Source organism: Haliotis rubra, unplaced genomic scaffold, assembly GCF_003918875.1.
Source record: "Haliotis rubra isolate DU_JTF1 unplaced genomic scaffold, ASM391887v1 Scf32, whole genome shotgun sequence".
In the NCBI taxonomy this organism is placed as follows: domain Eukaryota; kingdom Metazoa; phylum Mollusca; class Gastropoda; order Lepetellida; family Haliotidae; genus Haliotis; species Haliotis rubra.
The window spans coordinates 618,057-634,305 of record NW_025766991.1 but is presented as its reverse complement, the minus strand read 5'-3'; positions in this window follow the sequence as shown (position 1 = coordinate 634,305).

Genomic DNA, 16,249 nt, shown 5'->3' with positions numbered 1-16,249 from the left:
TAAATCTAACAATATCCATTTTACACCGTGTTCTTCAGTTCAAAACGATCGATTACTGCTCGACTCTTTGACTCATCATTATCACAGCGAACTTGGCGTGTTGGGATAATGTTCTTGCTGAGTGTGCGGTGCCTCGGTCCTTGGTCGCAGTAGAGTAAGGTCAATATCTTCTTGAGAAACGAAAGATCTAAAACATGCCAGAAATATCTTCTAAAAAGCAACACAATCGATAACTGTTGATAATAGCTCAAAACGTTACTGTTTGATAGCCTCCCAAGGCCGCAGGGTAAATATTGTCAAACGCCGGTATGAGATATAAATCACGACCCCAGAAAACAAACTAGCGATAGATATAAGCAGTTGAAACACATTATGGCATGTTGATAATACTCTTTGTTAGTTCCTTTAACGATACACTGGTGATTCAGCTCAAGTTGTTGATATTGGCTGTAAATTATTTGTGTTTCGTAATGCAATTCAGAACATTCCTTTCATCGTTCCTACGAATGCATTTCATGCATATTTTTCTTTTAGAATCCATTATACACAAGTTCTGTAAAACCCAGCATAAGAGGGCAATCGGTTAAACATCCATATCATGCTACATGACACCTACATAATGCACTACAATACCACTCTGTCACGAGTTGCCCCCCTTATGCGTACCATGATCCTGTGATTATGGTTTTTAACATCAATGTGGGATAACCGGCATAAAACACACTCCTATAATATTGAACACGCGTTCAGACACTTGTAATCTTAAACGCCTTGTTATTACTATGCTAGCACTTTGATACTGTTAAATGCTGTATTGGTACTACAAAACAGTAGCATTATTTTAAACAACCCGTCAGATCCGGCTTGACTTAGGTGGGATGGCCTTCAGCCTCGGTGACTTGGTTGATGCATGTCATCGTGCCCCAAATGCTTAGATCGATGCTCATGATGTCAATCACCGGATTCTCTGGGGCAGACTCGATTATTTACAGACTACCGTCTCACGGGTGAAACCTAGAGTGCGGCGTTAAACAGCAGCAAAAAATAAATAAAAGTACTCGGATACACAATAATGATGCATGATGTGATTACAGGAGATCTGGTACAGTGCAGTACAATGCAGTGTAGTTTTGTGCATCACTCATGTAGTGGTAATGTAGTAGAGTACACATTTAGTGCAGTAATAATGTAGACTAAGTGCATCTGTACAGCAGTGCAGGAAAACTACCGCAATAATCGATACTTTCTTGAAGTAACTGTCATCAAATCTACACGACCATTGTGTTCAGGACAATCAGCGAAACGTATCCTATCAATTTTAATGGTGAGTATTCAACATCAAACTTGCGGGTGTCAACATCGACAAGTATGCTGAGATTGCCCGAGGGACCTATCCAGGAGTGACTAGCGACGTTGCCACCAGTGAAACTATACACTCATGCTACACTTAACACATGTACAGTCTTCATGGCATGATAATAAAATACCCGATAAGGATATTACCGATAGCGAAGAGCTTTAAATATAGTTCTGTTGACAAAAATAGCCAAGAGCACCCTCCTCGACCCCCTTCCCTCCCGACCACCCCCTACCCCCTTCCTCCCCCAGCTTCAACCTCTACCATGTAGCCTCGTACACGAAATTCCCCACCGCCTGCTGACAAATTCATCAGTTACTTACTTTGATCGGTCCTCCGTGGAGAGATGTTCGATAAGTCTAGACCTGTTTCGAAGTAATTATGTTTCACACATGTCATGGTAAACGTTTGACATTGAACTCTATCGGCTATCGATAGGTGTACGGCCTGACTGGTCAAACTCTCCAGGTCAAGCTTGGCAGTTTGCAGACTACTACATTTCAATGGTATCAGCCCGCCGCAATCAGTCGGTGGTAGGCCAATAGTGGGGTATTGTATACACTTGGGGAACGAAGTCCGAAGAGGGAGAAATTCACACAGGAACTTTCATTCATACTTCGATTAAGTCATGCTTTTACGTAAGGCGTGTATATGGTTTACATTGTTTTAACAATATTCCAACAATAACACGACGGATGACACAACACATGGGCTTAACACATCGTACCAATTAGTGGAATCGAACACTGGTCTTCGGTGTGACGATTTAACTCACCGCCCTTCTTGCAATACCTTTTTTTATATGACAAAGCTGTATAATCATGATGCAACGTCATTTCTTGACAAACGTGCCTGACGTGATATATAGTTGCATGGCATGTTCCTGGTGTGATATAAGGTTAAATATGTCATGTTCCTGACGTGATATAAGGTTAAATATGTCATGTTCCTGACGTGATATAAGGTTAAATATGTCATGTTCCTGACGTGATATAAGGTTGTATATCATGTTCCTGGTGTGATATAAGGTTGTATGTCATGTTCCTGACGTGATATAAGGTTAAATATGTCATGTTCCTGACGTGATATAAGGTTATATATGTCATGTTCCTGACGTGATATAAGGTTGTATATCATGTTCCTGACGTGATATAAGGTTGTATATCATGTTCCTGGTGTGATATAAGGTTGTATATCATGTTCCTGACGTGATATAAGGTTGTATGTGATGTTCCTGGTGTGATATAAGGTTGTATATCATGTTCCTGACGTGATATAAGGTTATGTTCCTGGTATATCATGTTCCTGGTGATATAAGGTTGTATATATAAGGTTGTATGTCATGTTCCTGGTGTGATATAAGGTTGTATATCATGTTCCTGGTGTGATATAAGGTTGTATGTCATGTTCCTGGTGTGATATAAGGTTGTATATCATGTTCCTGACGTGATATAAGGTTGTATGTCATGTTCCTGGTGTGATATAAGGTTGTATATCATGTTCCTGGTGTGATATAAGGTTGTATGTCATGTTCCTGGTGTGATATAAGGTTGTATATCATGTTCCTGGTGTGATATAAGGTTGTATGTCATGTTCCTGGTGTGATATAAGGTTGCATGTCATGTTCCTGGTGTGATATAAGGTTGTATGTCATGTTCCTGACGTGATATAAGGTTAAATATGTCATGTTCCTGACGTGATATAAGGTTAAATATGTCATGTTCCTGACGTGATATAAGGTTGTATATCATGTTCCTGGTGTGATATAAGGTTGTATATCATGTTCCTGACGTGATATAAGGTTGTATGTGATGTTCCTAGTGTGATATAAGGTTGTATATCATGTTCCTGACGTGATATAAGGTTGTATGTCATGTTCCTGGTGTGATATAAGGTTGTATATCATGTTCCTGGTGTGATATAAGGTTGTATGTCATGTTCCTGGTGTGATATAAGGTTGTATATCATGTTCCTGACGTGATATAAGGTTATATAAGGTTGTATGTGATGTTCCTGGTGTGATATAAGGTTGTATATCATGTTCCTGGTGTGATATAAGGTTGTATGTCATGTTCCTGGTGTGATATAAGGTTGCATGTCATGTTCCTGGTGTGATATAAGGTTGTATGTCATGTTCCTGACGTGATATAAGGTTAAATATGTCATGTTCCTGGTGTGATATAAGGTTGTATATCATGTTCCTGGTGTGATATAAGGTTGTATATCATGTTCCTGACGTGATATAAGGTTAAATATGTCATGTTGTATGTCATGTTCCTGGTGTGATATAAGGTTGTATGTCATGTTCCTGGTGTGATATAAGGTTTCCTGACGTGATATAAGGTTAAATATGTCATGTTCCTGGTGTGATATAAGGTTGTATATCATGTTCCTGGTGTGATATAAGGTTGTATATCATGTTCCTGACGTGATATAAGGTTGTATATCATGTTCCTGGTGTGATATAAGGTTGTATATCATGTTCCTGACGTGATATAAGGTTGTATATCATGTTACTGACGTGATATAAGGTTGTATGTCATGTTCCTGACGTGATATAAGGTTGTATGTCATGTTCTTGGACATGATATAATGTTCTTAATTACGTAATGTCACGTTCTTTAGGTTAAACGATGACTATGCCATGTTATTGACAGCTTGATGTTACTTTAGGAACGTGACAGTCTTAATAACATGGCGCGATGTTCTTTTCGTTACGTAATGGTGGCGCAACACGGCATTCTGGGCTGGGTTTGACTTATAACGTGATAGTTGTGTTTAACATAATGTTCTTGAGGTGAGGTGAAATTTGGTTTAACGTCGTACTTACGAATATTTCGCTCATATGACGACGTGCATGCGTGTGTATGTGTATGTGCGGCTGCTTGTACTAGCCCAGACTGAAGCTGGTTTTATAGTGCTAGCCCACTGAGATACCATGCCGCAGTGAAGCATGAATACCCCACTCAGACACATTATACTGACTCCGAGCCGACCAGTCCTTGTTGTACCCATTAATGCCGAGCGCCAGGCAGGGACCAACAAGTACCATATTTTAACGTCTTTTGGTATGACGCGATCGGGGATCGAACCCGCGACCTTCCGCTCTCCCTGGCGGACGCTCTAACCACTACACCACGGAGGCGGTCTGATGTTCTTGACGACACAGAATGATGTTTCCGAAGTCACCAGATGTTCCTGGTGCCACAACGTTGCTGCCTTGTTGGTCCTGACGTAACGATGCTGGAGGAGGATGAAGAACGTGATTTTCCCATTTTCTCACATATCCGGAGTTACTTAGGTTTGTCCAGAAACTACACTTACAATGTACCACACTAAAATAATTTTAAAGATAGAAATACTATAAAAAGGACACTTTTACAATAACATGTTTTCCCATTGCAGTCTACTCACTCGCTCTTTCACCAGAATACTTTTCCATTAAACCTTATGATAAAGAACCTACAGACGTTCATATAGCACAGCAAACATGAAACAAATCACTGAAAAGAATTCTCACTGAAATCCACACTCCTGATCCATTTTGTTTCAAGTATTGACAAGGAGCAAAACACTAACATAACGAAACAATAGTTCACGTGGGCAACACGTTCACGCCAACACACATCCTATCAATGCAACGCGTGAACATGGGAGCACATAATGAAACGCAATAGTGATGCATCATTTATGTCCAAGTATGTCCAAATGAATCCTTGACGCTTATATCTTTCACTCGGGGTGACATTTCTCTTAACCCACTCACTGATGCCTGTCGCCTGTTATTTGATAAAAGAGTCCGTTAAAGTTCACAACTGACAACTCTATGTTACGTGTTCATCTCGTGGGTGGGTAGGCCCTCGTCCTTTTAATCTGGTGGAGTTCAAGGAATGACATGTCACTGTGGATCAGTATTAACGATAAAAACATCACTTTATCAACTTGATGTGGCCTCAAGTAAACCTTCCAGTATCAGGCTTCAGTTCTCTGTGACGCATTGAGAATGTTCCTGATAATGTGTGGGGGCATGTCCCCTAATACAAATCCATTAATCAAATAAGAAATAATACTAACCTATAAACATGTTTCCAAGTGTCTCACAAAGGAGGATTTTATTACTTTTTAAATACGTCACGTTTAAAATCGATTATCCAACCCTTTAACTTAGTCTAAATGTTTTTTGTGTATTTAAAACTATTCTTTCAAATAGATAATAGTAAAACCTCCTTACGAACTTGGTGATCTACACACAACTTTCGTCCAGATTAGTGAGTTTACAGGCTTAGAAATCTGTGAAATATCCCTCACAGCTTTCTTAAAACGCGATGTGACAAGGATGTAAGACATAATAATCACCCACGCATAGGCGGATCCAGGAATTTTCAAAGAGGTGGGGTGGGGTGGGGTGGGGGGTGTTGGTTCAGGGTTTTGAACCCCCTTGGATCCGCCAATGCAAAACATATATCAACTTCAACTTAGTCATTTTCAAAAGGGGTGTTAAACCTCCTGAACACAGACACAGACACACAGACACAGACACACAGACAGACACACACACACACACAGACACACAGACAGACACACACACACACACACACACACACACACACACACACACACACACACACACACACACACACACACACACACACACACACACACACACACACACACACAGCGTCATTGCGACAAATGGCCAAAACTTCGCGTTGTCGCATTATTAAAATTTGACACTTTAGGATTGTTTTTGAAAGGGCAAGACCGCAACAATGCGACACTCAACAATGTCCCTTCTAGGATTCCATACATGACAGATGAATATTAATTTATTGTAAGAGGCCTAATGGGCTTAAGTACAATTCATAACAATAAAAGCTCAGTCAGGCGAGGAAAAGACATTGATGGATTAACTTTCTATAGCCAAAGAATACAAAGTCAAAATAAGATGTACTAATGGTAATCTTGCCAAAATCCCTAATAAATAATTTATCTGAGAAGTGAGTAATGTTTGATTCATCCACATAGGAATTATTTAAACAAGAGTAATTGCCAAAGATATTTAGACGTAGATATACTAAGTGGTGTCACTTTTGGAAACAATATCTGACTTTGTCATTTTTCGTTCAAATATTTAAAAAATCCTTTCTCCATTTTCAGCTTTTTGTGCTATCCACACAGGAGTAAACCCCATATGAGTATAAGGTATCTGTATTTAATAAGGTCCGTGTTATATTATATTTGCAGTTCCCATACGTGCTCTAACTGGCGATTGTTGTGCATAGGGTGGTAACAATTGTTTTTTCTCACCAGAAGAGTAATTATATGTCACTCATTTCTGTTTTTGAGTTTCATGTAAGTTCAAACATGTCGGCTATGTAGAAAAAATAGAATACTTGCGTAACAAATATGTGAAGACCAGAGATCAAATGCTATATTTAACAGAAAAGTGTGTAATCAATTTTCACTGGAGCAATATCGTGAAGATCTTGAACCTGATATGCCGGTACTAAAACGGAACCTGTGTCTATCCTTGTTATAACACATGTTTATCCTCTTTCGTTGTCTAACAAAGTGGATAGTTACATGACTGGATATCATCACATGTTATTCAACAAGAAAAGACTAAAGTCCTCTAAATATCCCCGCCTTACATTCTTGAATTTACGTTAATTGAATCTCTAACACTGTATATAATTTCAGAAGTAAACTCCGTCAAAGGTTGCACCGGAAATAGCGTGGGGGGTATGCATTTATACTATACGCGTTTATAGACAGTACCCAGTTTATGTAATGTCATCTTAAAATATGGTCTATGTTTAAAAGTGCATTACGTCAGTGATGCGAATGGAGCCAGGTTAATTTGTTACCATGATGCAATCCGAACTTGAAATAGGCAGAAATAGGAACAGTTAGTGGTGCGGCACATCTCACAGATACCTCTAGTCAATTCTGGCGATAGATAACTACCCTCTAGACTAATGCTTTGAACATAGCATCACGGAAGATAGATACCACTTTCGCAAGCTTTAACCATCGAGATAGAGTTACCTCCCTATGAATGACTCTCCACCAATGTTGGAACGTTTGTAACAGTAACCTCTTCGGGTCAAGCGCATTTGGTAGCCATGGTTTCGAACAAACAGGCATTACGTGGGCGGAAGAGGAATTGGATAAGGTCAAATGCCGATGATGGTTTTGGCAGCTTGCGTTGAGAATCCACCACGTGCTCACAAGTAGCTTTGCTTTGTACCAGCTAGCAGTCTGGACTGGTGTTTATGAAGGCAACGCGATGCCGCAGACTGGAGCTGACGTGCGTGCATGCGTGTGTGCCTTTCCTTCCTCTACTTTTATGGAATATGGAATCGCTTTGATATTTACTGGCTAGGGACGAGCGCATGTTTGCATCCAATCTCCGGCGTTCCTTCTCCCCCGCCCGTTCTTCCCTTCACCCCTTCCCCCGTTGCCCAATACCCTAGTTCCGCTACCTTTGGGACTGACGTATATTCTTGTTGAGTGTGCACTTATGTGATAACTGTATGTAATGCCACAAAGAAATACAATTTGTGCCAACAATTCCTCCATGGTTTTAAAAAATGGTTTATTGACCGGAAATGGCAGATGGAGGTGAAAAAAAGATTCATTGCCAATGATAAAGAATGGGGAACAGGCAGCATTTACATCCTCAACCGTAATACGCACCGACAGAGACTTCGCACTGGGCATGTTACTGACAAGGCAGTGTGTTAAGTTAGTCGACTTGAATTACTTTCATCATTGATAGTGACGGCTATTAAGTCACATTTCCACAACAGAACCAACAGCTGTGTTCCTGGTAATGGGGTAGGATTTAGATATATCTGCACACGTTAGTTGGGCTATTTTGATGCGCAGGAGTATTTCCTGAGATTTATATTTTCATTCACTTTAAGTTGTAAACAAAACATCTCCGTGTTGCTGAAGCTGGCGCACGTAAGATCTATACACACGTTTACAATGATGAAACGCTAGAATTAGAAATACAAGTTGCTGTAAAACATCGGACTTTGATTCAGTGTTGAATGGAAACGAGAGTTGAGGTATTGAGGCGTTGGCGTTGGCCTTATCGTTGACGTTGGCGTTGCTTTCTGCATGGCATTGGTGCGGACATATGATGACGTATGTTCTGGCATAGACGAGAAAATAACAACTATTCCCGTAGAGTATGATGATGTTAAAAAGGTTCGTAGCTTTCACAATGATTGATCTGGTGTAAAGTTACAAATGTACCTTGGAAATAGTTTGTTTTTCCCCACGCAGTGTTTGGAAATGTACTTTTAGAAAGTAAATATATGTTATATTACAGATGTGTGTGGAATGGGAATGTGGTGGGATTTGATGGTGTAACGCTTTCGGAGTGTGGGCTGGATGAATGTGACTTTTTCAGTCGCATGACATCTAATGGAATGCATTTACAGTGGTTGTGTGACGTAGGATGGGATAGACACCAACACTGGTTATGCTTAGGTAGCACTTATAGAACCTACGTAATGCGCAAACAAATGAATGTAACCTTCATGCATGCATGCATCAATTTATCCAACTTCAGTCAATCTATATCTTAACCATTTCACGGTGGGTACACACTCTCTGTGATCAGTCAATTCTCATTAATCCCAAATTTACGACTGGGGATACAGGGCTGATATTAATTGTTTGGCATGTAACCAACATCATTCTGTAATAATTAAGCATACTACTTTATGGATGCTGTATGCAATAAAGAAGAATTTGTCATCCATAAAGTTGTATGCTTCATTATTAAATGACTCACCCACTTCTAAAATTCCTTCTAGCGCACACAGTGTGTTCTACATTAGGTGCACCATTGACATTCAGTAGGCGTACAAGTATGGGAGGAAATCATTTGCCTGTCTGTCGTTTGTAAAAGCCATATTATAGGAATGTTAATGAGATGTGATCATATTTCTTCAATGTAAGCTCTTTTAGTTCTTGGTCCGCAGTGCATGCATCTTGAAATAGTGTGTTGGATTTGGGTCCCCGGAAGGTCAAGACATGCTTACTTCTGGGAACACCTCATGTCACATGTATTTTACACTGAAATACGAACGCCAATTGGTTTCACATTTACATGACGTTGATTTACGAACAACTGATGGCATCACTGTAACTCTAACTTGAGTTACGAAAGCCTGATGACATCCCTGAAACTATTTACGTAGTTGCAAAAGCCTGATGACATCACTGTAACTTTAAACTGATCCACGAACACCCGATGACATCACTGCATGTAACTCTAACTTGAGTTACGAAAACCTGATGACATCACTGTAACTATGAATTAAGCTGCTAAAGCCTGATTGTTTCATGAACACTTGATGACATCACAGTAACTTTAACTTGAGTTACAAAAGCCTGATGACACCATTGTAATTTTAAATTCATTCGCGAATATCTGATGACGTCACTGAGTCTTTATCTGACATTCGTCCAGACACCAGGTGCCATCGCAACCTTAATTCACAAGCGGACGGGGATATCACAGTAACGTGGTATGATCCGCTAGCACCCGGTCGGGGATATCACAGTAACGTGGTATGATCCTCTAGCACCCGGTGTCATCGAAACCTTAATTCACAAGCGGACGGGGATATCACAGTAACGTGGTATGATCCGCTAGCACCCGGTGTCATCGCAACCTTAATTCACAAGCGGACGGGGATATCACAGTAACGTGGTATGATCCGCTAGCACCCGGTGTCATCGCAACCTTTAAGTCACAAGCGGACGGGGATATCACAGTAACGTGGTATGATCCGCTAGCACCCGGTGTCATCGCAACCTTAATTCACAAGCGGACGGGGATATCACAGTAACGTGGTATGATCCGCTAGCACCCGGTGTCATCGCAACCTTAATTCACAAGCGGACGGGGATATCACAGTAACGTGGTATGATCCTCTAGCACCCGGTGTCATCGAAACCTTAATTCACAAGCGGACGGGGATATCACAGTAACGTGGTATGATCCGCTAGCACCCGGTGTCATCGCAACCTTAATTCACAAGCGGACGGGGATATCACAGTAACGTGGTATGATCCTCTAGCACCCGGTGTCATCGAAACCTTAATTCACAAGCGGACGGGGATATCACAGTAACGTGCCCGGTGTCATCGCAACCTCAAGTCACAAGCGGACGGGGATATCACAGTAACGTGGTATGATCCGCTAGCACCCGGTGTCATATCTGGCCTTGAATCTCGAACACATGGCATTCACTTGCTAACTCAAGGTGCCTCCACTGTATCGTAGATTTTTCCTTGACACCGGGTGTCAGCCAGGACTAGTAGTATTACAGATTGTAACTGGGGATACAGATACAGCTTCACGTCATTCATACGTCATAGGCTGGTCTCACAGTTGTTGAAATGTATCATAAATAACTAGTTGCGTGGTTTCAAGAAGTGTTAGGTGTTTTCAACTTCCTAGACTTATGTAAGTGTCTGGAGGGTTTTGTTAAAAAGAGTAATCTTCAAATAGAATGCCAGTCAGCGGGGATTACTTAAATTCGCTGTTTAAAGGTTAATTCAATTTACTGTCTGTTAAAGCATCCACTGCGGTCCTGCGATCGTAGGTTGGCCAGAAACTGTACATCCAGCTAGTATTCCCGACGCTGCTATTGCTGTAGGGTGAAGGTGACGTCGAACAGCCTCACGTCATCTCAATCCTTTGAGGGTACTTTAGACAGAGACAAACGTTGAGGCATTTTTCAAAACTTACAACTGTGTAACATTTTTGGAAAATAGAAATTTCAACAGTCCTGGGAAAAGTTGAAAGATGTGCTGCGTGAAGAAATGTATCAATGAAAGTGTAAAATTCTAACGGAAACAACACCCGAAAATGTTAGATTATACCAAAGGAAACAGTAGACATTTGGCGCCGTTTTAAAGCAGGGATGAACGTCACGGCAAAACGGAAACAAAGATACAGTCATCTGTTTCATTTCGTGAGGCAGCGACGTGGAACATCTCACCAACGAATAAAAATCGAAATACACCATTTAACTAATAAAGTATTCTGACATGATAGGGCGGCCTCTTTCTGATAAAATCGATCGTGAGAGCGAGGATCTGCTCAATGAACGAACAAGTACCAAACAGTAAAACGTCACCATTACGTCTTTGGTGTAACCTTTCATTACGCGGTCAGTTTACGTAGTGATCTGTACGGTAATCCTACGCTCATAAATACTCATCACTGAGACATCGGGAACTGGGGAATTCAGGTCTAATCTTATATGATGTGAAATGGCTAAATCTCATGACATATAATCATTTGATGCCAATGTTGAAAATGAGACGCGTAATAAGACTTCAGCCCGTCTTTATCGACGCTGTCAGTCATTTTATACGCTACCTAGCTGACAAACTGAGTTTATAGTCATATTATGATGCAGCAATCTGGGAAGCTTCAACCATATTTAAGTTTGGTAATTTCCTCGTAACCGACTTCAAATTGGACACAATGGTGAGCGAGTTACTTTTACCCTTACCGAACATTTTGCACTACATCGGGATGAATCAGGTCTTTGAATTGCATTTAGTAGTGATGCACACAAGGAAGAGAGTTCATGTATGAGAGAGTTTTGTTTAGCATAATCAAGAATTTGTTTCAGGACAAAGATAAACGCTTCTTCATTACCAGCTGACTGGGATATCCTGAACACGCCATTGCGCAGAGTGATATACAGGGAAACCAACAATCTAAATGGTATGGCATTTCTGCAAACACACAACACCTCAGGCCAACAATGAGGTGCCAAGGACCATCGGATGGGCTTGTGTTGTGATGACTTCGAATGCACTACTCCCGGACGGTGGAATAGCCATATGGTGAAAACGTTGGTTCCTTTGTATGTGATGCCCTGTAAAGTATGTGTTATTCTGTAAAGTAAGTAATGTCCAGTAAAGTATGTTATTCTGTAAAGTATGTAATGTCCAGTAAAGTATGTTATTCTGTAAAGTATGTAATGTCCAGTAAAGTATGTGTTATTCTGTAAAGTAAGTAATGTCCAGTAAAGTATGTTATTCTGTAAAGTATGTAATGTCCAGTAAAGTATGTGTTATTCTGTAAAGTAAGTAATGTCCAGTAAAGTATGTTATTCTGTAAAGTATGTAATGTCCAGTAAAGTATGTTATTATCTGTAAAGTAAGTAATGTCCAGTAAAGTATGTTTATTCTGTAAAGTATGTAATGTCCAGTAAAGTATGTTATTCTGTAAAGTATGTAATGTCCAGTAAAGTATGTGTTATTCTGTAAAGTAAGTAATGTCCAGTAAAGTATGTTATTCTGTAAAGTATGTAATGTCCAGTAAAGTATGTGTTATTCTGTAAAGTAAGTAATGTCCAGTAAAGTATGTTATTCTGTAAAGTAAGTAATGTCCAGTAAAGTATGTATGTTATTCTGTAAAGTAAGTAATGTCCAGTAAAGTATGTTATTCTGTAAAGTATGTAATGTCCAGTAAAGTATGTGTTCTGTATTCTGTAAAGTAAAGTAATGTCCAGTAAAGTATGTGTTATTCTGTAAAGTAAGTAATGTCCATGTAATGTCCAGTAAAGTATGTGTTATTCTGTAAAGTATGTAATGTCCAGTAAAGTATGTGTTATTCTGTAAAGTAAGTAATGTCCAGTAAAGTATGTGTTATTCTGTAAAGTAAGTAATGTCCAGTAAAGTATGTTATTCTGTAAAGTATGTAATGTCCAGTAAAGTATGTTATTCTGTAAAGTATGTAATGTCCAGTAAAGTATGTGTTATTCTGTAAAGTAAGTAATGTCCAGTAAAGTATGTGTTATTCTGTAAAGTAAGTAATGTCCAGTAAAGTATGTTATTCTGTAAAGTATGTAATGTCCAGTAAAGTATGTGTTATTCTGTAAAGTAAGTAATGTCCAGTAAAGTATGTTATTCTGTAAAGTAAGTAATGTCCAGTAAAGTATGTGTTATTCTGTAAAGTAAGTAATGTCCAGTAAAGTATGTGTTATTCTGTAAAGTATGTAATGTCCAGTAAAGTATGTTATTCTGTAAAGTAAGTAATGTCCAGTAAAGTATGTGTTATTCTGTAAAGTAAGTAATGTCCAGTAAAGTATGTGTTATTCTGTAAAGTAAGTAATGTCCAGTAAAGTATGTTATTCTGTAAAGTAAGTAATGTCCAGTAAAGTATGTTATTCTGTAAAGTAAGTAATGTCCAGTAAAGTATGTGTTATTCTGTAAAGTAAGTAATGTCCAGTAAAGTATGTATTCTGTTATTCTGTAAAGTAAGTAATGTCCAGTAAAGTATGTTATTCTGTAAAGTATGTAATGTCCAGTAAAGTATGTAAAGTGTTATTCTGTAAAGTAAGTAATGTCCAGTAAAGTATGTTATTCTCTAAAGTATGTAATGTCCTTTAAAATGTGTGATGCCCGTTAAAGTATGTGATGTCCTGTAAAGTATATGATGTCCATTAAAGTATGTGTCGAGCTTTAAAGTAAGTAATGCCATGTAAAGTATGTGATGTACTTTAAAGTATGTGTCGAGCTGTAAATTATGTGATGTCCTGTAAAGTATAATTATGATGTCCTGCATGTTAAACGTTTGATGCCCGGTAAAGTCTGTGATGTCCTGTAAAGTATGTGATGTCCTTTAAAGTATGCGAATACCCTGAATGTAAAAAAATGCGATATTCTGTGTAGTATGTAAACGTAAATTATCTGAATACCCTTTAAAGAATGCGTTGTTAAGGAAGAGAGTTTTATGGATGTCAGCTTTTTTATTATGAGGAACACAACGTTTCGGAGTATATCTCACTACTCCTTCATCAGCCAAGTTCACGCATTCACCTGATGAAGGAGTAGTGATATATACTCCGAAACTTCTACATTGTAAGGGACACAACGTTTGTAAGACGTAAAACATTAATCAGATTTCGATGACAACCATAATTAATTTAAAAAACGTCAACTTTTCTAGGGATCTCTCACAGGATCTACTTTGAAGCCATGAAACAAAATGTGACATGAACATAAAATGTATGACGGATGGGCGCCGGTCGACAGCCTTGACACAACACACCCACATGATGACAAGGTGAGCTCTATTAGTAGCATTACCCCTTGCAAATGACCTGAAACATTAATATAAAAAACAGAACAATACCCCTCATTACTCTGATGTTAATTTCTTTTCCCATAAAGATGATCATATAATTCCATATGCATTGTATCCAGCTCTCACTGGAACGATGTTAATTAATGTAAATATTCCCATCACCTGTCTGTCAGTCACATCAACACGGTCATTAGGACTGCACCCATGGAGGTTGACGTGTTTGGCAGTGTCAACGACCGGCTAGGTGGTTAGCCCTAGGCTGCACCTAGGTTTCGGGTTGACATGACTATCCACAGACAGCTTTTACTTTGGTCTTGATTAATAAATTAAGTGAATATTTTTAAATATGTGAAGACAAATTGCATTTAATGTACTCATTACTTTCAACAATAGACGTTGCACATTTTGATGCTGTAAATATCACATCTCTAAAATACAAATGCATGTTGACAATTTATCTGCTAGATTAAAGTTTATTTGTGGTATTCTATAGTATACTGTTCACAGCCCCATCAAGAATAGTTCAATCCCTTCCGAAGTCGCAAAGGTCGTGTCGAAATGAGTGAGTGAGTGAGTTTCCTTTTAAACCGCTTTAAGCAATATTCCAGCAATATCACGGCGGGGGACACCAGAAATGGGCTCCATACATTGTACCCATGTGAAGAATCGAAACCGGGTCTTAAGCTTGACGAGACAACGATTTAACCACTATAGGCTACCCCCAGTCGAAATGAACCTAGTCTTCATAGGTAAGACGAAATATAGTTATAACGAACTCAAATTAATGACTAATTTTAGTTCGTTATAACCGAAGTTCGATATACGCATTTTGACCAATATATATATTCATGCCAATAATGGTTGTCAACCCCTTCAATTTTATTAATAGGCTTGGGGGTGACAACCATTATTGGCATGAGCTAGGGTCCAGAGCCGAAGAAACAGTTCGTGATATCTGTCAGTTCGTTATAAGAGTGTTCCTTATAAACGTAGTTTACTGGTAGACATATCATAGTTCTATCACTCAGGCAATATATATATGTATACAACCAGCACGTATATTTCGTGTTGATGGATATATTGCAAGAAAATCTAGCGTCTCACAGTCAGCTGTCAGCGGTCCGGAGGCAGCGTTGACACAATGATGGCACACACGGTGTAAATACCGAGTACCCAGATAAATAACCCTAGCTGAAATAACAACCCCTCACCCCACCGCCCTCCTTGTGCACTCCGCTCGAACTCTCCCCATTAAACTGTCAAACAATACCTCATCTTACCACTCCCCCATCCCCGTCATCCCCTTTCCCTCTGTTTATCTCCATCTTTCGCTTTTCTGACCAACTTCTTTCTCCCCCTTCTTCGTGCCCGTTTTGATACCAATTGCCCACCCGTCTATCTGACCACTGTCCCACAACATCATCTTTTCACTGTTTTTTATCATCTGTCATATAGGTTCGTTTTTTCACGATTTCAAAATTTGTGATAAAACATGGCTTTGTGATAGAGTGAGTGAGTATGGTTTTACGCCGCTTTTAGCAACATTTCAGCAAAATCACGGAAGGGGACACCAGAAATGGGCTTCACACATTGCACCCTTTTTCGGGAATGGAATCCGGATTTTCAGCGTGATGAGACAACGCTTTTACCAATTATTTCTGTTTGTGAATTGGTTCCACTATACACTATTTACACTGTAATCACTACCCATAGAGCATGGATCGATGGCAGTTGGAGAGGTCATCTGACCTTTA